The sequence below is a fragment of the Loxodonta africana genome, chromosome 8 (assembly GCF_030014295.1).
Source record: "Loxodonta africana isolate mLoxAfr1 chromosome 8, mLoxAfr1.hap2, whole genome shotgun sequence".
NCBI classification, from domain to species: Eukaryota; Metazoa; Chordata; class Mammalia; order Proboscidea; family Elephantidae; genus Loxodonta; species Loxodonta africana.
Genome location: NC_087349.1, coordinates 99,033,449 through 99,054,166, shown reverse-complemented (window position 1 = coordinate 99,054,166; position 20,718 = coordinate 99,033,449). Strand labels below are relative to the sequence as shown.

At 39.6% G+C, this 20,718-nt stretch overlaps 1 protein-coding gene across 25 annotated transcripts in view; it reads right to left on the bottom strand.

Annotated features, from left to right (window-relative positions):
• LOC100666908 (probable G-protein coupled receptor 141) overlaps positions 1 to 20,718 on the bottom strand; it is a 73,634-nt gene that overhangs the window by 34,706 nt on the left and 18,210 nt on the right. For 20 of the 25 annotated variants that reach the window (XR_010322765.1, XR_010322766.1, XR_002784899.2 and 17 more), the window contains one exon: positions 19,138 to 19,274. The gene's annotated coding sequence lies outside the window, so the exon portion shown is untranslated. The other 5 variants (XR_010322767.1, XM_064290143.1, XM_064290146.1 and 2 more) reach the window with 3 other exon arrangements.

Genomic DNA, 20,718 nt, shown 5'->3' with positions numbered 1-20,718 from the left:
GCTGCAACCACAGAGTGCTCCCCCTATGAAAGAAATAAGCCTCCTTCCTGGCTCCAACCCTGCCCTCCTGAGGTGGGGATTCTCCTAGACTGTTCGTTGTTCCTTCTCTACTGCACTTGTTCATATCTCTATGACTAGTTATTAAGGAGGTCCCTGGGTGGCACAAACTGTTTGCACTCAACTACTAACCTAAAGGTTGGTGGCTCTAACCCACTCAACGGTGTTGCTTAACAAAGGCCTGGCGATCTGCTTCCCTGAAGATTACAGCCAGGAGATTATCCAATAGGCGTGGTAAGCACCGTGCTTACTTTTTTTACCAGATCACCTGTGGTGAACAATTTCACATTTTTTCACCACATCAAAGATTCTGCTTCTACATATGGCTGGCATCTGTCTCTCTCCCAACCCCAGAACACCTTCCTACAGAATCAAAGCCTCTTTCCAAATGTACAATCCCTGAGAGAGGCAGATGACCCAGGAAGAAAGGTAAGCATGCGATTACCTGTGCTTACTTACTAACTGGTAGTAAACAATTTCACATGGGTTTCAGCAGATTAAACCCATGTGAAATTTTTTATTACAGATGATCCGATAAGCAAGATACACTCTGTGCTTACCTTGCCTATTGGATAATTTGCCCCTGATTACAACCAAGAAAACTCTATGGAGCATTTCTACTCTGTAAAACATGGGGTTACCACAGTCAGAATTGGCTTAATGGTAAAGAGTTTGTCGTTTTTTGTTGTTGTTGTTTAGTTATCAGGATATTTAAAAACAATTAATTGGAATAGCAGGAGAAATAAATAGCAGGAGGCTTGGAGAAGTAATTAAAATAGGCCCTTTCAGTATTCTCAAAAGCCAATAAAAATTTGAAAAGTAGTTCATCAGATTTCAGTGTATGAAAAAGCAAAACTGCATTAAAAATTTAAATCCCCAAATTTACTTTTACCTGAAGACAGAGTCCTGAGCTGTTTCCTTAATTCGTTTTCGCTTTGTGAACCACCATTCTTCACTTCCCCTTTGGAGACTAGGAACCCTACTGAGGAGATTGTTACGGGGCCCTGCCCAGCTGTTCATCCTAGGTAAGCCAGGCTAAGGAGGGCCATGTCTGGTGGTCAGTGGCGTAGACACCAGAGGGGCTGGTCTCTCTGAGCTTCTGCCCCCTGTGGCCAGGGAACCGCAGGTGAGTGACTGCTGGGCAGGCCTACTCCAGGTGTGCCAGGCTGAGTCACACCATGCATTTCTCCTGGCTCCTGATTTGCTTCCAGCCCCCTCTGGGTTTGAGTTTCCCTGATCTCCATCCATCTCACCACACTTCTGGCACTTCTTTCTTTTACTTCAGGGACCGGACATTAAATTAGATGTACCTCTCTGGTTGATGTCACTGGCTTCCTCAAGAAAAAAACTGCTACTTATTAGAAATGCCTGCTCCCAAGTCCCAACCACCCCTCAGATACTGGTTTTTGTCTGGCTGCTGCTCTCTGGGGGCCCCTTCCTCTGTTACTCTTGTTAGCTCCTATTTCCAAGAGCTGCTCCTTTTTCCCGTTATCCTTGCCTTATTTCCAGTGGAATCCCTGGAAGAACTGAAACTCTGCCTCATATTCTGATTCCCTCACTGCATCCCTTGGAAAGTATATCCCCTGTCCCATTCCATAGGAGGATGATGTAATAGTTTGTTGCAAACATTCCCAAGGAGGGAAGAGGGGGGTGCCGCTAATTTCCCCAGTTTTCCATCTAATTCTCAGCCTCCGTTTTTTCTTGGCTTGCTACACAGCTGCTGCTGAACTGTACATGCTAACCATGGGCAAGGTAAAGACCAGACATTTAGTCCCTCTTTCAAACAGTGACTCTCAGATATGAGTGGCGGAGGGTGAGTTTCAGTATCTTTGAGGAAAGAAGCTAAGTTGCTGAAAGTATTTTGGTCCTATATAAAAGAGAGTGAGGACCAGTTTGTCCATTATTAAATGGACGTGAGATCCATCACGTCCCCCTCCTTAGCAGAAGCTTCTAACCACTAATGCTGCCTGAAGGAAGAGGAGGGGCCAGATATCCAAACATGGATTGGAAAACTTCTTAGAGAAAACTCATCACTGATTCTTGTGGTCCCATAAAATGACCAATCCTGAGATACTATAATTTGTTAAAGACCTGATTTTTGCAGGCGTATGTTACTCCATTTCTGAGCTCACCCAGACTTCTACCTTAAGAGAACTACCTTGTAATTTTCTGGTTACCAGGCAACCAAAGGCATTTCTTTCTAGGCCTCAGATTTTTTTATTATTTTTTTTTTTCTTAAAGCTACACAACACCTATACTAGTAGCTTCTTCGAATTCTGGCCACAGAATTTTTCTCTGCTCTGCTCTGCTGTTGAAGGGAACTTAAAATAGAATACTCAAAGGGAATTGAACTTTACAGTTCAAAGACTGGCTCATGGGGGAAAATCACTCACTAGAGGTCTCAAACCCCTATCACTGATTTGGCCTGAATATTTTCCCCCTGGATAACGTCTTTTCATCTCAGATGGCATGCTAGTATTGCTGTTAACATTCTGCTTTATTTGTAAATTTATTTATAGCTGAAACATTGTATAAAATGAGCATAGATATTAATTTCCTTTCTCTTATTTTCTGGGTAGTTTAGCGAGTTGACCAGTAACCCCAAAAAAGATATTTTCACATCCTAACCCAGGAAGCCTGTGAATGTTACCTTATTTGGGAAAAGGGTTTTCATAGATGTAATTAAGTTAAGGATCTAAAGGTTGGCAGTTCAAACTCACCCAGTGGCTCCAAGGAAGAAAATGCCTGGTGATCTGCTTCCTTTAAGATTACAGCCAAGAAAACCCTATGGAGCAATTCTACTCTGTCACACGTGGTGTCACCATGAATCAGGGGTCAGCTCAAAGGCAGCTGACCACAACCACATGCTCCATACCAGAGCACTCCCAGGTTACAGGAGGAAATTAAGATCATCCAGTGAAATTCCCACACAGAAACAGAAAGCTGACTCTTCCTGCCCCCATAATGCCCTGCCCACCACTCCAGGGCAGCCTAAAATAGAAGGGTATTATGAAGATGTTACAATCTGAGCAAAGGTTTGAACTTTTATAAATTTGGGGGAAAAACAAAATCTAAGTCCTGCCTGAAACACTGCAGCTTCAAATTCGATGTAGCTGGTGTGCATCATTGCTTAACAAAATCCCTTATGAACCAGGAAGGACTTCACCTGAGATCCTCTGATCTTAGAAGAGCTAAGACTTAGGTGGATGGGATCTTGTACAAGTCATCTCTCATTATTGCTCAGGGCAAATATCATGGGGAGCTTGCTTTGCCTAGCAGTGGTTTTCCATGTGGTTCCATGATGAGTATCATACCGTGTGTCGTCAATCAAGCTCAACAACACAAATGACTTTTCAACCCGCATTTTCTCTGAAGCTTGTATTTTATCCTGAATCACTGTTCACTTTCTTCATAGCACTTGATACAATGTCTCACTGTAGATATATTTGTTCATTTATTGACCATTTTTCTTGCTAGACTAAAGTCATTATAAGGGCAGTGACCACAACTGTTTAATTTATCACTATTACTATCCTGGTACTAAAAAAAAAACACTAAATGAATATTTTGTTGAATATTTGCTGAAGTTAAGGCTTCTAATCTCCCTTACTAGTTATAAACTCCTTAATGATGGAGACTTACAAGATAATTGACTTATTTCAGTCCAAAGGGAAGAAGGAAGACTTTGCAAGGCTTTAAGACCAGGAGACCCACTTCCTGATGTATTTATTAACATTGAACCATTATATTCAACTTAACATGCACATGTTTTGCCTAGTGATATGTAAAGATAGTAATATAGTAATGAGGGGGAGATGCAAAGATAAAGGAGACTTGGACCCTGCCCTCGAGTACCTTATAATCTAATGAAGGAGACTGATGGCTGTAGCGGAAATACATTGAAGTTGAGTAAGATAGCACCATGAGGGCATTCCAGTGGTGGGAAGACAAGCCAAACTAGGAGAATGAGGAATCCAGACAGGAGATCCAGGAGAGCAAGGACAGATTATCCAATAAGTAAGGTAAGTATGTGCTTAAGGCATCAACAAAGCAGGGAAATTGATTGTCTGAAGCAAAGACCCATAGATCCCAAGAAGACAGGACACAAGGAAAAGCAAGTGCCACAGTGGAAGGGAAGTAACCAAAAACCAAAACCAAACCCAGTGCCGTTGAGTCAATTCCAACTCATAGCAACCCTTCAGGCCAGAATAGAACTGCCCCATGGAGCACCTGGCGGATTCAAACTACGGACCCTTTGGTTAGCACTTAACCACTACGCCACCAGGGTTTCCGGAAGGGGAAGTAGCAGGGCATTGAATGAAATTGATAATAGTTCTAATGTGTGAGAATATGCAAGCTGGAAATAAAGTTCAGGCAGGGTCACAAGGGTGCCCATGAACAAGGTTGTTTAAGGCCCCTGCCACTTCAACATTTTCGTTGACATCTGTCTCCTATGGTCCCCTCCCACGTAACTGAAAATTCTTATGTCAGTGGGTCTCTTGGGAGTATACTATTTCTTTCTAATAAATAAGAAACAACGGTGGATTGTCAAGCCTAATTCTTGCTGCATTTACCCCGTATGCAAATGGATCCAACATGAACTGTTACTGGGTAAGGAGAGATAATAGGTAACAGGTCTCTGACCCATTTTGAGGATGTACCGTCATGTGCATCCACATTTGCTGATGCAAAAACTCCAGCCAGTAAGGCCAGCAATGCTCTTTGCGATGATACAAATACAAGGGTATGCTCTTGCATACATCCTAGTAAACAATCAATGGGAATTCCAGTCCCAGATGATGTGCAAAACTGAGGCAAATAAGTTGACCATTGCAATGAATTCGATAGTTATTTTTTAACTGTACAGCATTTACGCACAGAGTTATGTCCTAAGTTTTGTAAACAATAACATTTATAACCTTAATTTTAAAATGTTTGGCATACACACAGGTGCCATCTAGCATACATTTGATATAATAGTTACATGGGTAATAAATATAATATTAACATAGTAAATGTCCAAAATATACTGGAAATATTGATATTTATCTAATGAGAAAAGTTTTAATTTCTGTATCCAGTGAATTTTGTTTTTTTATTGTCTGTTGTGCAGGACATAGTGCTTGATATTATTCTATATGCGCTAATAAAGGAGGTATTAGCCACATTAAAAGGGTACAAAATTCAATATTTGTTTATCGTGCAAAGTATGTTTCTGTTTTGCAACAATGAGTGTTTCTAAATTCGTCTTCCAAGAAAGCAACAAAGGGCATTTAACAGAACACTACATCTATATTCTACCAGAATATTTATGTCTCTCTGTGTAAGGAAATTGAACAATTTCTCGAGGAAATAAATTAAATGAATATTTAGATAATAAAAATTATATAAATGTATTTTATTTTCCATTTCCCTTTGGACAGACTTTCTTTTAAGAAATTGATTGATATTGTTATGTCTCGCAAGACAAACTTGCGCATCGAGAAGTGGTGTTATTGTTACATCAATTATGTGTATATCTCCAAATACGAGAGTTGAATAATTCCACAAAGAAATAAAATGTCCATTTCATAAATATTGTATTTGAAAACAATCATATTTCCCCTTTCATTTTGGACTGATCATGTGTAACCTCACATTCAGTTTTCTTTCTTTGACCACATAAGAACGCACCAGTGGCACTATAAACACATGACTCGTGACATAACTGGTCCTGTCCTATGCAAAGTGAACCGAAATGCATCTTCGTATTGAGCATAAACTTATATTTGTATCACGGTCTTTGCGATCCCTCTCATCCCTGTTGGATATCAGCAGTAGCCCACTGAACTGTGAAGACACAGCATCAAAGGATGGAAACTAAGTGCGCAAGTTTTTAAGTATTCTTTCAAGGTTAAAAACCCTCGTGGATATTTGCAGAGGGCCTGCCAACAAACATTGGAGGCCAAACAAATGAAATTCTTCCCGAGTGCCTTGTACTATTTCTTTTGACTATATCAAATCTAAAGAACAAGATCACATGTTCTTCAGAAAATTACTATCTTTCAAGTATAAATTTTTGTGTTAATGTCCAAATTAAAACGTAAATTTTATTTTATAAATTTTACTTCCTTTATAAATTTTATTTATTTTTAATTATTCAAATTATTTGCTTTGGTAGAATCAAATTTAAAAAATGACATAATTTTAAATCCAGGTAAAATGAAATGGCAACAACTAAGTGGAGTGCAAAAACGAAAGCTCACAGAAGATAAGAAGAAATGGACTTGTGAGTTCCTAAAGGCAATTCCAAAATTAACTTCCTTTTAAAATGTAATGGATCGGAAGAGACTTCTTCCATTGAACATTTAAGTTTAATGGGTGCAAATACTTGTACTAGTGCTGCTAGTGCTAAAATTACTAATGTTGTTGTTGTTGTTAGGTGCCGTTGAGTCGATTCCAACTCATAGTGACCCTATGCACAACAGAACGAAACACTGCCCGGTCCTACGCCATCCTTACAATTGTTGTTATACTTGAGCTCATTGTTGCAGCCACTGTCAGTCCACCTCACTGAGGGTCTTCCTCTTTTCCGCTGACCCTGCATTTTGCAAGCATGATGTCCTTCTTCAGGTACTGATCCCTCCTGACCACATGTCCAAAGTATGTAAGGCGTAGTCTTGCCATCCTTGCTTCTAAGGACAATTCCAGTCGTACTTCTTCCAAAACAGAATTGTTCATTGTTTTGGCAGTCCATGGTATATTCAATGTTCTTTCCCAACACCACAGTTCGAAGGAGTCAATTCTTCTTCCGTCTTCCTTACTCATTGTCCAGCTTTCACATGCATATGATGCAATTGAAAATAACGTGGCTTGGGTCAGGTGCACCTGTCTTCAAGGTAACACCTTCGCTTTTCAACACTTTAAAGAGGTCCTTTGCAGCAGACTTGCCCAATGCAATGTGTCCTTCGATTTCTTGACTGCCGCTTCTGTGGCTGTTGATTGTGATTCCAACTAAAATAAAATCCTTGACAACTTCAATCTTTTCTCCATTTATCAAGATTTTGCTCACTGGTCCAGTTGTGAGGATTTTTGTTTTCTTTATATTGAGGTGCAATCTATACTGAAGGCTGTGGTCTTTGATCTTCTTTAGTAAGTGCTTCAAGTCCTCTTCACTTTCAGCAAGCAAGGTTGTGTCATCTGCATAATGCAGGTTGTTAATGAGTCTTCCTCCAATCCTGATGTCCCTGTTTTTCTTCATATAGTCCAGCTTTTAAGGTTATTTGCTCAGCATACAGATTGAATAGGTATGGTGAAAGAATACAACACTGGCGCACAACTTTCCTGACTTTAAACCAATCAGTATCCCCTTATTCTGTCCAAACAATTGCCTCTTGATCTATGTAAAGGTTCCTCATGAGCACAGTTAAGTGTTCTGGGATTCCCGTTCTTTGCAATGTTATCCATAATTTGTTATGATCCACACCATTGAATGCCTTTGCATAGTCAATAAAACACAGGTAAACATCCTTCTGGTATTCTCTGCTTTCAGCCAGGATCCATCTGACATCCACAATGATATCACTGGTTCCACGTCCTCTTCTGAATCCAGCCTGAATTTCTGGCAGTTCCCTGTCGATATACTGCTGCAGCCATCTTTTAATGATCTTCAGCAAAATTTTGCTTGTGTGTGATATTAATGATATTGTTCTATCATTTCCACATTCGGTTGGATCACTTTTCTTGGGAATAGGCATAAATATGGATCTCTTCCAGTCAGTTGGCCAGGAAGCTCTCTTCCATATTTCTTGGCATAGAGGAGTGAGCACCTCCAGAGTTACATCCATTTGTTGAAACATCTCAACTGATACTCTGTCAATTCCTGGAGCCTTGTTTTTCACCCATGCCTTCAGAGCAGCTTGGACTTCTTCCTTCAGTACCATTGGTTCCTGACCATATGCTACCTCTTGAAATGGTTGAACATCGACTAATTCTTTTTGGTATAATGACACTGTGTATTCCCCCCCCCCATCTTCTTTTGATGCTTCCTGCATTGTTTAATATTTTCCCCATAGAATCCTTCACTATTGCAACTTGAGGCTTGAATTTTTCTTCAGTTCTTTCAGGTGAGAAACACCGAGCATGTTCTTCCCTTTTGGTTTTCTATCTCCAGTTCTTTGCACATGTCATTATAATACTTTACTTTGTCTTCTGGTGCCACCCTTTGAAATCTTCTGTTCAGTTCTTTTACTTCATCATTTCTTCCCTTTGCTTTAGGTTCTCGATGTTCGAGAGCAAGTTTCAGAGTCTCCTCTGTCATCTGTCTTGGTCTTTTCTTTCTTTCCTGTCTATTCAATGACCTCTTGCTTTCTTCATGTAGGATGTCCTTGATGTCATTCCACAACTCGTCTGGTCTTTGGTCACTAGTGTTCAAGGAGTCAAATCTGTTCTTAAGATGGTCTCTAAATTCAGGTGAGATATACTCAAGGTCATATTTTGGCTCTTGTGGACTTGCTATGATTTTCTTCAGTTTCAGCTTGAAATTGCATATGAGCAATTGATGGTCTGTTCCACAGCCAGCCCCTGGCCTTGTTCTGACTGATGATTTTGAGCTTTTCCATCATCTCTTTCCACAGATGTAGTGAATTTGATTCCTGTGTGTTCCATCAGGTGAGTCGCATGTATATAGTTGCCGTTTATGTTGGTGAAAGAAGGTATTTGGAATGAAGAAGTCGTGTCTGTCAGTTTATCGTACTGTGAGGGCTTGCGTTTTGCTGTGATGCTGGAATCTATGCCATTGGTATTCAGATATCAGCAGGGTCATCCATGGAAGACAGGTTTCAGCTGAGCTTCCAGACTAAGATAGACTAGGAAGAAGGACCCAGCAGTCTGCTTCTGAAAAGTATTAGCCAGTGAAAACCTTATGAACAGCTGCAGAACATTGTCTGATATAGTGCTGGAAGATGAGCTCCCCAGGTTGGAAGGCACTCAAAAGACTGGAGAAGAGCTGCCTCCTCAAAGTAGAGTAGACCTTAATGATGTGGATGGAGTAAAGCTTTTGAGACCTTCATTTGCTGATGTGGCATGACTCAAAATGAGAAGAAACAGCTGCAAACATCCATTAATAGTCAGAACCTGGAATGTACGAAGTATGAATCTAGGAAAATGGGAAATCGTCAAAAATGAAATGGAACACATAAACATCGATATCCTTGGCATTAGTGAGCTGAAATGAACTGGAATTGGTCATTCTGAGTTGGGCAATCATATGGTCTACTATGCCAGGAATGATAGCTTGAAGAGGAATGGTGTTGCATTCATGGTCAAAAAGAACATTTCAAGATCTATCCTGAAGCAAAACGCTGTCAGTGATAGGATAATATCCATACACCTACAAAGAAGACCAGTTAATACGACTATTCAAATTTGTGAACCAACCACTAAGGCCAAAGATGAAGAAAAAGAAGATTTTTATCAGCTTCTGCAGTCTGAAATTGATCGAATATGCAATCAGGATGTATTGATAAGTACTGGTGAATGGACTGCAAAAGTTGGAAACAAAGAAGGATTGATAGTTGGAAAATATGGCCTTGGTGATAGAAACAATGCTGGAGATTGAATGATAGAATTTCACAAGACCAATGACTTCTTCATTGCAAATAACTTATCTCACCAACATAAAGGGTGACTATACACATGGATCTCGCCAGATGGAATACTCAGGAATCAAGTCCACTACATCTGTGGAAGGAGGCAATGGAAAAGTTCAATATCATCAGTCGGAAAAAGGCCAGGAGCCGACTGTGGAATAGACCATCAATTGCTCATATGCAAGTTCAGGGTGAAACTGAAAAAAATCAGTGCAAGTCCACAAGAGCCAAAATACAATCTTGAGTATATCTCACCTGAATTTAGAGACCATCTCAAGAATAGATTTGACACCTTGAACACTAATGACCGAACACCAAACAAATTATGTAATGACATCAAGGATATCATACCTGAAGAAAGCAAGTGGTCATTGAAAAGACTGGAAAGAAAGACAAGACAAAAATGGATGTCAAAAGAGACTCTGAAACTTGCTCTCGAATGTTGAACAGCCAAAGCAAAAGGAAGAAATGACTAAGTAAAAGAGTTGAAGAGAAGATTTAAAAGGGTGGCTCAATAAGACAAAGTAAAGTATTATAATGACATGTGCAAAGAGCTGGAGATAGAAAACCAAAAAGGAAGAACATGCTCGGTGTTTCTCAAGCTGAAAGAACTGAAGAAAAATTCAAGGCTTGAGTTGCAGTAGTGAAGGATTCTATGGGGAAAATATTAAATGAAGCAGGAAACATCAAAAGAAGGTGGAAAAATACACACAGTCATTACACCAGAAAGATTAATCAACCTTCAGCCATTTCAAGAGGTAGCATATGATCAGGAACCAATGGTACTGAAGGAAGAAGTCCAAGCTGCTCTGAAGGAATGGGCGAAAAACAAGGCTCCAGGAATTGACAAAATATCAATTGAGATGTTTCAACAAACAGATGCAGCGCTGGAAGTGCTCACTTGTCTATGCCAAGAAATACGGAAGCCAGCTTCCTGGCCAACTGACTGGAAGAGATCCATATTTATGCCTATTCCCAAGAAAGGTGATCCAACTGAATGCAGAAATGATAGAACAATATCATTAATATCACAAACAAGCAAAATTTTGCTGAGGCTAATTCAAAAGCGGCTGCAGCAGTATATTGGCAGGGAACTGCCAGAAATTCAGGCCGGATTCAGAAGAGGGTGCAGAACCAGGGATATCATTGTTGATGTCAGATGGACCCTGGCTGAAAGCAGAGAATACCAGAAGGATGTTTACCTGTGTTTTATCGACTACGCAAAGGCATTCAACTGTGTGGATCATAACAAATTATGGACAAGACTGGAAAGAATGGGAATTCCAGAACACTTAACTGTGCTCACGAGGAACCTTTACATAGATCAAGAGGCAGTTGTTCGGACAGGACAAGGGGATACTGATTGGTTTACAGTCAGAAAAGGTGTGTGTCAGGGTTGTATCCTTTCACCATACCTATTCAATCTGTATGCTAAGCAAATAAGCCAAGAAGCTGGACTCTGTGAAGGAGAACGGGGCATCAGGATTGGAGGAAGACTCATTAACAACCTGCATTATGCAGATGATACAACCGTGCTTGCTGAAAGTGAAGAGGACTTGAAGCACTTATTAATGAAGATCAAAGACACGGCCTTCAGTATGGATTACACCTCAACATAAAGAAAACAAAAATCCTCACAACTGGACCAATAAGCAACATCATGATAAATGGAAAAAAGATTGAAATTGTTAAGGATTTCATTGTACTTGGATCCACAATCAACACCCACGGAAGCAGCAGTCAAGAAATCAAAGGACGCATTGCATTGGGCAAATCTGCTGCAAAGGACCTCTTTAAAGTGTTGAGGAGCAAAGATGTCACCTTGAAGACTAAGGTGCCCCTGACCCAAGGCATGTTATTTTCAATAGCTTCGTATGCATGTGAAAGCTGGACAACAAATAAGGAAGAACGAAGAACTGACGCCTTTGAATTGGTGTGTTGGTGAAGTATATTGAGTATACCATGGAATGCCAAAAGAATGAAAAAATCTGTCTTGGAAGGAGCACAACCAGGATGGCGAGACTGTGTCTTACATATTTTGGACAGGTTGTCAGGAGGGATCAGTCCCTGGACAAGGACATAATGCCTGGTAAAGTACAGGGTCGGCGGTAAAAAGGGAGACCCTCAATGAAGTGGACTGTAAGAATGGGCTCAAGCATAACAACCATTGTAAGGATGGCACAGGACTGGGCAGTGTTTCGTTCTGTTGTTCATAGGGTTGCTATGAGTCGGAACTGACTCGACGGCGCCTAAGAAAACAACAAAGATAAATTATCTTTTCCCTCTATAGTTTTACCACTTTTGTGACACATTATTTCAAATTTTGATTATAGTTAATAATTTAGTTCTTTTCTCCCCTTAATAAAATAGACACACAGGGCAGGAACTATATCTAATACTTTCCAGCTTGCCCCACAGTTCTTAGCAAGGCCTAACTGTCATCTAGATGAAAGAATGAATGATGTTGTAGACAGTGGTGTTTGCTTCGTCAGACTTCATTTTTACCTTCCACAAAGACTCCGATTTCCTTTTCAGGATCCAGGTCATTCTGAAAAAGTGGACTTCATGTTTCAGTTCCAAGGATAGGCTTCTTAACTTGGACTAAACAGAATGGTATATTTCACCTCTCAAATCCCAGCTAACCCTAATTATTAGTTAAGAGTGAACCTGGGAGAATTTATGACTTACGATGGTCCAATCAGGATGAATTTCAGGACTCTTGCTCAGAAAGCTGGGCAAAGACAAATTCTCTTGTTTTGAATAGTGGTGTGTATATACTTGAAGTGCAGAAACACTGCTATCATTACACTACCATAAGAAAAGTCAATGTACTAAAATCGTACTCAGCTCATGATGCTAATGCCACTTGTCAATAAACGGTTAAAAAAATCAAACCCTTTGCTGTCCAGTCGATTCCAACTCATAGGGACCTATAGACATTTAGGTACCTGAAATAGGAACTGTGCTTTAATATGAATGAAAACAGGAGGCAAAATTCAATACCAAATTTTGAACCATCAAATTCTGATAAATGAAAAACAAAATTAAATTAGAAGTCTATCCAGTTTGCATTAATCAAAACGCCATTGTTTCCTCATCTGTAATATGAGACTAACAGTGAGATAAATTATGGAAAACACTCAGCATGCAGCTGGTGGCAACTGTATAAATATCAATTTTTTCTTTTTCTTTTCTTCCCAGTCTAGAGGTCTTTTTCCTTAAAGAAAAAAAAAAGAAGAAAGAAAAATATATCAATAGCCAATAATTCCTGTAATAACCATGTTTTGAAGAATTCAGGAGAAAGACATGTTATGCTCATGAAACTTTGCTTTCTAACTTTTATGAGGACAAAACCAAGCCAAATCAGGAATGCTTGGGGTTTCTGAAGCTTCTAGCGCTTGAGACACAGATTAACGGAAATTGGGAAACCTCTGCAAGTACACACAGCTCACACCCTATTTCTCCACATCATACCAACAAACTATGGTATAATACCCCAAAAAGCAGCCCATTGTTGCTGAGCTGATTCTGACTCATAGCAATGCTATAGGACAGAGTAGAACTGACCCACAGGGTTTCCAGGGAGCAGTTGGTGGATTTGAACTGCTGACTTTTTAGTTAGCAGTCGAGCTCTAAACCACTGCACCATCAGGGATCAGTGCTTGCTAAACAAATGGTATATAAAAACACAAAGTAAAATAAACCCTTGGTTGCTTAGAACATCTCTTTACAGTAAAAAAGTATTCAATGAAAGTAAGGATACGATAATGTAAAAAATTCCAGTTGGCTTTATACAAAATTATTTGAATAAATTCAAATTAGCTTGACTTTTTTTTTTTTAGATTTTTTTTAACTTGAGTTGCCTAAGAAGCAGAATAACCATTCTCTAACAATTTATCATTTGTGTTGTTTACAAAGAGAGGAACGGCCATTCTATTACTACTCCCAAACTCTTCAAAACCTTATAGGAAAATACAGTCCTTTAGAGTCCAAGTTAACTGGCCAGTTCCATTAGCAAAACTGTAGACTATCAGTCATTCACGTACAATGTTGAAACGAAGTGATTTAAATCATATAGGAGAAAAAATTTCTGAGCATTAGATCCTAGCTCTGTGTAAATCTCTTCATTTCAAGGTTCTAGCCCCCTCAGCTTTTTAGAGAATGATAATAATACATGTCCTGTCAAACTCATAGGCTTTTTAGAGAGTAAAGAGGAGGAATCCCACCAACACTTGCCACCAAAAACCTGGCATAAAACCTATCTGCTGTATCTCAGAGAAAAACTAAAAACCCAGGTACAGGGGGAAATATATGAAATAAAATACATGGAAAAAATCATAGAAAAAACATTGGCTTTGAAGCCAAACAAAACAATATTTGAATTCTGATGCTGTTACCTATCTGATCCTAAGCAATTTAATCTCTCTGAGTTTAATTTCCTCATTTATGTAACAGGGATTATATTGTCCATACTGTAGAATTGTCGTGAGGGTTAAATGAGACAGCAAAGAGATGTATAGGGCCCAGTACAAAGGCTGGCATTAGGAGGTTCCTAATAAATGGTAGCTGAAATTACACAGAATACTCAAATAGAAAATAAGGCTTTAGTCACATGAATATATAATTGATGGGTATTTTGCAGAGTGAATTGAAGGCTCTCTGAAACAACTTTGAAAAGACAGTGTATATTTAATGTGATGGAGCAATTGCAGTTATCAAGCCTGAGAATTGTCATTGAATAATAAGGGTCAATGCAGACCAGTGTAGCACTGAAACCACTTGGAACACAGAAACAGAACTAGAAGAATTTAAGTAGTGCAACACTAAAGTGCTTGGCTACAACCAAAAGGTTGGAGGCTTGAATCCACTTCATGGGACAAAGACTTGGCTATCAGATTAACCAAAAACCAAACCCAGTGCAGTAGAGTTGATTCCGACTCATAGCTTCCCTATAGGGCACGGTAGAACTGCCCCATAGAGTTTCCGAGGAGCACCTGGCAGATTTGAACTGCTGACCCCTTGGTTAGCAGCCGTAGCACTTAACCAGTACGCCAGCCTAGAAAACCCTATGGGACAGTTCTACTCTTTTACATGGGTTGTTAAGTGTTGAAATCCACTCAGCACCTAACAACAACAACAACCAATAGCAAAAGAGAAAATAAATCTGAACAAGACCAAATATTCCTTAAGTACATTGGCTAAAGTTTTTAACAGTTTAACCATAAGAAAACATTATAAATTGGCATCAGAATCCCATGGTATTTTATCGGAATTTTCTATGTAGTATCATTTATCCTAATTGATAATACACTGTAATTTGTGGTAGAGGACATTCTTTGCCTCGTTCTCCACCTCTCTCTGTGTTCACCTCCTCTGACATGTGACTGTGCAGTTCCTCCCACCACAGGAACAGAATATATTTCTGCGCTCCCTGATTTTGTGCTTGACCATGTGACTTTATGTGGCCAATAGAATAAAGTGTAAGGGACACTGCCAGTTTCAAGGTTAGGCCTGAAGAGGTGATATTTCTACACACTCTCAGTACCTCTGTCGTTACCGTGAGAAGAACGTGCTGGGCTAGTCTCAGATCTTGGGGGGGATGAGAGACACGTGGAGTAAAGCTGAACCACCCAGCAGAGCCCAGTCTCAGCAGATACAGACATGGGAGCAAGCCCACTGAGTTCTGCCCAGCTGAGCCCAGACTCATTGGCTGACCCTCAATCAATAGATAGCTCTGTGAGGATAATGATTGCTTTTTTATGATATTGAGTCTTGGGACGATGTATTACACAGTTTTGCTGGCAGTAGCTATCTGAATGCAATATTTTTTAGAGGGGTCTTGTTTTTTAAATTACTGTCCCCATCTGCTCATGCACTGCCACCAGAAGGGCAACCACTCTTTGCCATTCTTCAGGTACCGGGCACAATGGTTAAACACCCAGCTGCTAACCAAAAGGATGACAGTTCATATCCGGCAGCCACTTCTTGGAAACCCTGTGGGGAAGTTCTACTCTGTCCTATAGGGTCATTATGAGTTAGAGTCGACCGGATAGCAATGGGTTTGTTTTGTTTTGGTTTTTTGGTTTGGTTAGATTTGCTTTATAGATAATAATAAAAAAGGCCTTTGATTCATGACCTGGTTCATTATCTGGAGAGGAAAGAACAGGTGGTATGACAAATGAATGCACATCTAGCTTCTATGGATCAACCAAAAGCAAAATTTTTAAGAGGCAAAATTGGTCACCATATTACCCTTCTTTTCTTTGCTTCTTTCATACTCTAGTATGCCCTACTCCTCTCCCCACACAGACACGCCCTGAGGCTCTTAACTGCCAGTACTATCCCATGGGTCCTTCTCCCTACAGCAGCAGCATAGAGCACTATTAGGGCACATCCAGGGCATATAGTGGAGAATACATCACTGCTATCAAGGGGATCATAGGCAAGAACTCAATTGCTCCTCTCTATGCTTTCCCAAATTAGGAGCCCTGGTGGTGCAGTGGGTAAAGTGATCAGCTGCTAACTGAAAGGTTGGCAGTCGAAACTACCAGCGGCTCCTCAGGAGAAAGATGTGGCAGCCTGCTTCCTTTGAGATTTACGGCCTTGGAAACCCTAGGAGGTCGCTACGAGTAGGAATCTACTTGGTGGCAATGGGTTTTGGTTTGGCCCTGTCCCAAAGTGCAGCCAGTGTCACAATCCACAGTGATGTTCCCAACCACTTTTCTCGTTGGTCCTTCTCTCCAGGAAAGATTCAGTCCCCTTGGGACGTACCCTTCGGATTTTCAGATTTTACTGTTCATTGAGTAACAGACAGTAGATGTAGAACATAGATGTCAAGGGAGAGTTACAAAACCTCTAGAAACTTAAAGTCCTAAAGGTAGTTTTTAGACTGAAATTCATGAATCATTATGCCTTTTGGGGTCCCTGTCATTTATTTTTACCATACAGACAGGGCTGAGCTTTCTAAATCTCTGCCACTTCTGGCTTCATTTAATTAAGACTTGAGGCTGCTGTTCAGTAAGACAGTCAGTATACTCTCTTGTCTGGAGTTGAAAATTTGCATCTCAGGGACACCTAGTTTGCTAGATCACTGCCCTTTTCAACAACACACAGTAGGGAGTACTCAGGGTCAGGAGAGACACAGGCAGAGACTATGGAATGTCAGAGAAAGATTGCCTCCTGTTACATAGTTTCCTCATGAAATTTGAAACAGCCTTAGATTTAACTCAATGGCTTAAATTTGCCAGGAGAAGCAAATTTTTGTTTTTAAAGGACCTGAATTTTAGAAGGAGGAGTTAACCCAAAAGAATGAAACTATGATGAAACATCGAAGACACCAGGTAGATTTGAGGAGGCAGCTGAGTCTTCTCCATAAATCACACCAGGCAAGTGACCACCTAGTCAGCTCACAATTTACCTGGTTCTGGCCTCATGACTTGATTTTTCTAGCATCTCTTCCCAAGTAATTTAAAGCGAGTTTTCTGTACTTCAACAGGATTGAAGCCAAGAACATGCTCATGCTGGTTGTTTATTAGAAAACATCTAGATTGGTGCTGGGGGATATTGGTGGTTCAGTAGTAGAATTCTCACCTTCTATGTTTGATTCTTGGCCAACACACTTCATGAGCAGCTACTACCCATCTGTCAGTGGAGGCTTCCCTGTTGCTATGATGCTGAACAGGTTTCAGCAGACCTTTCAGACTAAGATGAGCAAGGAATAAAGGCCTGGTGATCTACTTCTGAAAACCAGCCAATGAAAACCCTATGTACCACAACGATCTGATCTGCAACCATCTCGTGGCGATGGTGCAGGACTAGGCAGTGTGTTTTGTTCTGTTGTGCATGGGGTTGCCATGAGTCAATGTTGCCATGAGTCTGTGCCACCCAAGGTTGGTCAGTGTGTCAGCAGTTTCAGCATCCCCAGAGCCTCACCAAGACCTCCTGAATCAGAATCTCAGCAGCCTGTGTTAGGGCACATTCTGCAGGTCATTCTTGGCCTTGTTAAAATGTGAGAACTGCTGATTTAGATCACCTCCAGTAAGTTACCTCTCTGGCTTTGGCATAAAAAAAAAAAGAGGGCAACTTGCATGATCTCAGTAGGACCTGGCAGCCCTGTCATTCTGTGATTTTATCTCAGGTGTTATCGGTCCCTTGCCAGCTTTGTTTTTTCTTTTTCGTTCAGGAGAGGGGCCGAATATAAAGGAAGATTATGAGAGCCAGATCGCATGGTGAAGCATCCATGTCCTCACCCTAAAAAACCTGTAAGACCGCTAGGTATAATGAACACACTGAGTACTTGATTAAGCAGGTATGGAGTTCTGATACTAAGGAGGAAAAAAAAAAAAAAAGTCATCCTGCTATACACATAAAAAAAAAAAAAATAGGAAATAGCAAATAAAATTATATGAGCAAATCAAAAATGCCTACATATTGCTCATTTCTTTGTTCTGTCCAGAAATAATGACCATCATAGTAACAGTAAGCATCCCTGGCACCCAGATTGTGGACTTTAAATACCGTTTCCTACAAAAAAGGAAACACAGCTTCCTGCTGCATAATGGAGGGAGCGGCTATAGATTTAAAAATATGTAATAAACATTCAACAAATGCAATGTGTGTACCTTGTTAGGATCCCAACCCAAAAAATCAACTAAAAAAAAAAGAGAGAGAGACAACTGGGAAAATTTGAACACTAATTGGCTATTCGATGATATAAAAGAACTATTTTAGGGAAAATAATAGTACTATACGTAGATATGTTCTTTAAAAGGGACCTTTTTTTTTTATCTTTATAGACAAATACTAAAATATTTATGGGTAAAATGATATTATGTCTGGAATTTTCTGGAATTTTCTTCAAAATGATCCAATTACAGGGGTGGGGATGGAACAAATCAAATGGGAGCAGTTTTGAGTTGAGTTGATACAGCTGGATGATGTATAGTACACAGGGTTCATTGCTTAAAATGACATTGTTTAAAATTCTTCATAAGATCATTTTTAATTAGTAATCTAAAAACAAAAGAATAAGGGCAGAAAACATTTTTTAAAAAAATCAAATAATGACAAAAAAATAGGTATACTTCCTTTTTCTGTCATGAAGACTGATGTATGATTAAATTCATCACCTGTATAGGAAAGTTGCCAGTGGGCTTCCTTCCAGGTCCACCCGTTGCTCTAGCTTTCTCTGCTTGGAACCCATCCTTGTTTTACCCTCTACAGAGATGGTTTAGTGAACAGAGTTCATGCTGAGAAACAAATGTTGAGAGAGTGCTTAGTGCAGGCATGCTGAGAACCCAGCAGGCATTCAGGACTGTTCAAGCAATAAAAAGTACTCGAAGTGGAAGAAAGAGAGGCAAGAGGACAACAAGCAGACATATCCTAGTCCCTGCAGCTGTGTTCCCTGCTCTTGTAGTCAATGCTCAAGGCTCCCTCTCCCTTAAGTACTTACCTTGACCCACTGGGAGTTAGTTACGATGGTCTGGTCTTTACTCGCAGAGGAGTATATTGAGTTCAAGACTGCTCTTCACAGATACTTCTTTTATTCCTGCCTTTGATGAGTTGTGTTGACAAGGTAAAACGGCCTTCCTATCAATAGATTTCAAACAAGTAAAAATTAAAACAACAATAATATTTTTCATCTTTAAAGTTACTAAATTAAAATATTGTGACAATCTTCAACCCTGGCAAAGAGGTGACACTGTTCATTAGAGTGGAAATTGGCACCACATTTCTAGAAATCAATTCGATATCTATGGCAAGGTAATTAGTAGCAATCATGCTTATCGGGCAATACTCTCTCTTCTAATAATTACTAAGAGCAATATCAAGAAGATATACAAAATGTATACACCACATGCAAAGAAGTTTGTTAACGATAGGTTGAGTAAATTATGGTACATCCATATGACATGCTATACTCTTAAAATGATTCTCATAAAGAAATATTAAATGAAATAGAAAATTCCCACAATAAAGAAGATAACAGTATATATATATATATACTATGACTGCTACTACAAAATCTGAATATATGTATTTATTGAAAGTAATAATATTGAATATTTAAGAGTGTTTGCTTTGGATAGTTGGACCATGAATAAATTTTCATTCTTTCTTTATATTTTTTTCAAAGGTTTCCAAATCTTCTGCAATAGCAAGAATACCATAGGAGCCCTGTTGGCACAGTGGTTAAGCACTCGGCTGCCAACCAAAAGGTCGGTGCTGCAAACCTACTAGCTGTTTCGTGGAAGAAAGACGTGGCAGTCTGCTTCTGTAAAGATTACAGCCTTGGAAGCCCTATGGGGCAGTTCTACTTAGTCCTATAGAGTCACTGTGACTCAACAGCAGAGGGAAGAAAAATAATTTTCATAAACATAAAAATATTTTAAACTATCAGTTCTTTATTTCCAACCAAACACAATTGTCCTGTATTTCTTAATTGGCTAATGGTAATGCCTTTGATGACAGAACCAAAACAACAGTCACTCAGTACTCTCAGAGTAGGTGCTATGGCTTGTGTTTTTCCAAGCAGTTTTCCATGGCTCGGTTACAATAGTCAAAAGTGAAAACAACCTAAATGTCCATCAACAGAAAAATGGATAAACAAAATGTGCTTTATATATACAATGGAATATTACTCAGCCATAAAGAGAAATTAAGTCCTAATACATGCTACAACATGGATGAACCTTAAAACATTATGCTGAGTGAAATAAGTCAGACACAATATTCTATTACCCAACTTATATGAAATATCTAGAATAGGCAAATGTATAGAGACCAACGTACATTAGTAGTTACCAGGGGCAGGTAGAAACGGAGAGGGAAAGGGAGAGTCATTGCTTAGGGGACACTGAGTTTCTGTTCAGGGCGATGAAAAAATTTGGTAACTGGGTAGTGGTGTTACTAGTACAACATAATGGATGTAATTAATGTCACTGAATTGTACATATAAAAAGTGTGTGTGTATGTATATATATTTACTGCAATTAAAAAAAAAAAGCTTAATAACACCTCTATCTCAAAGTCA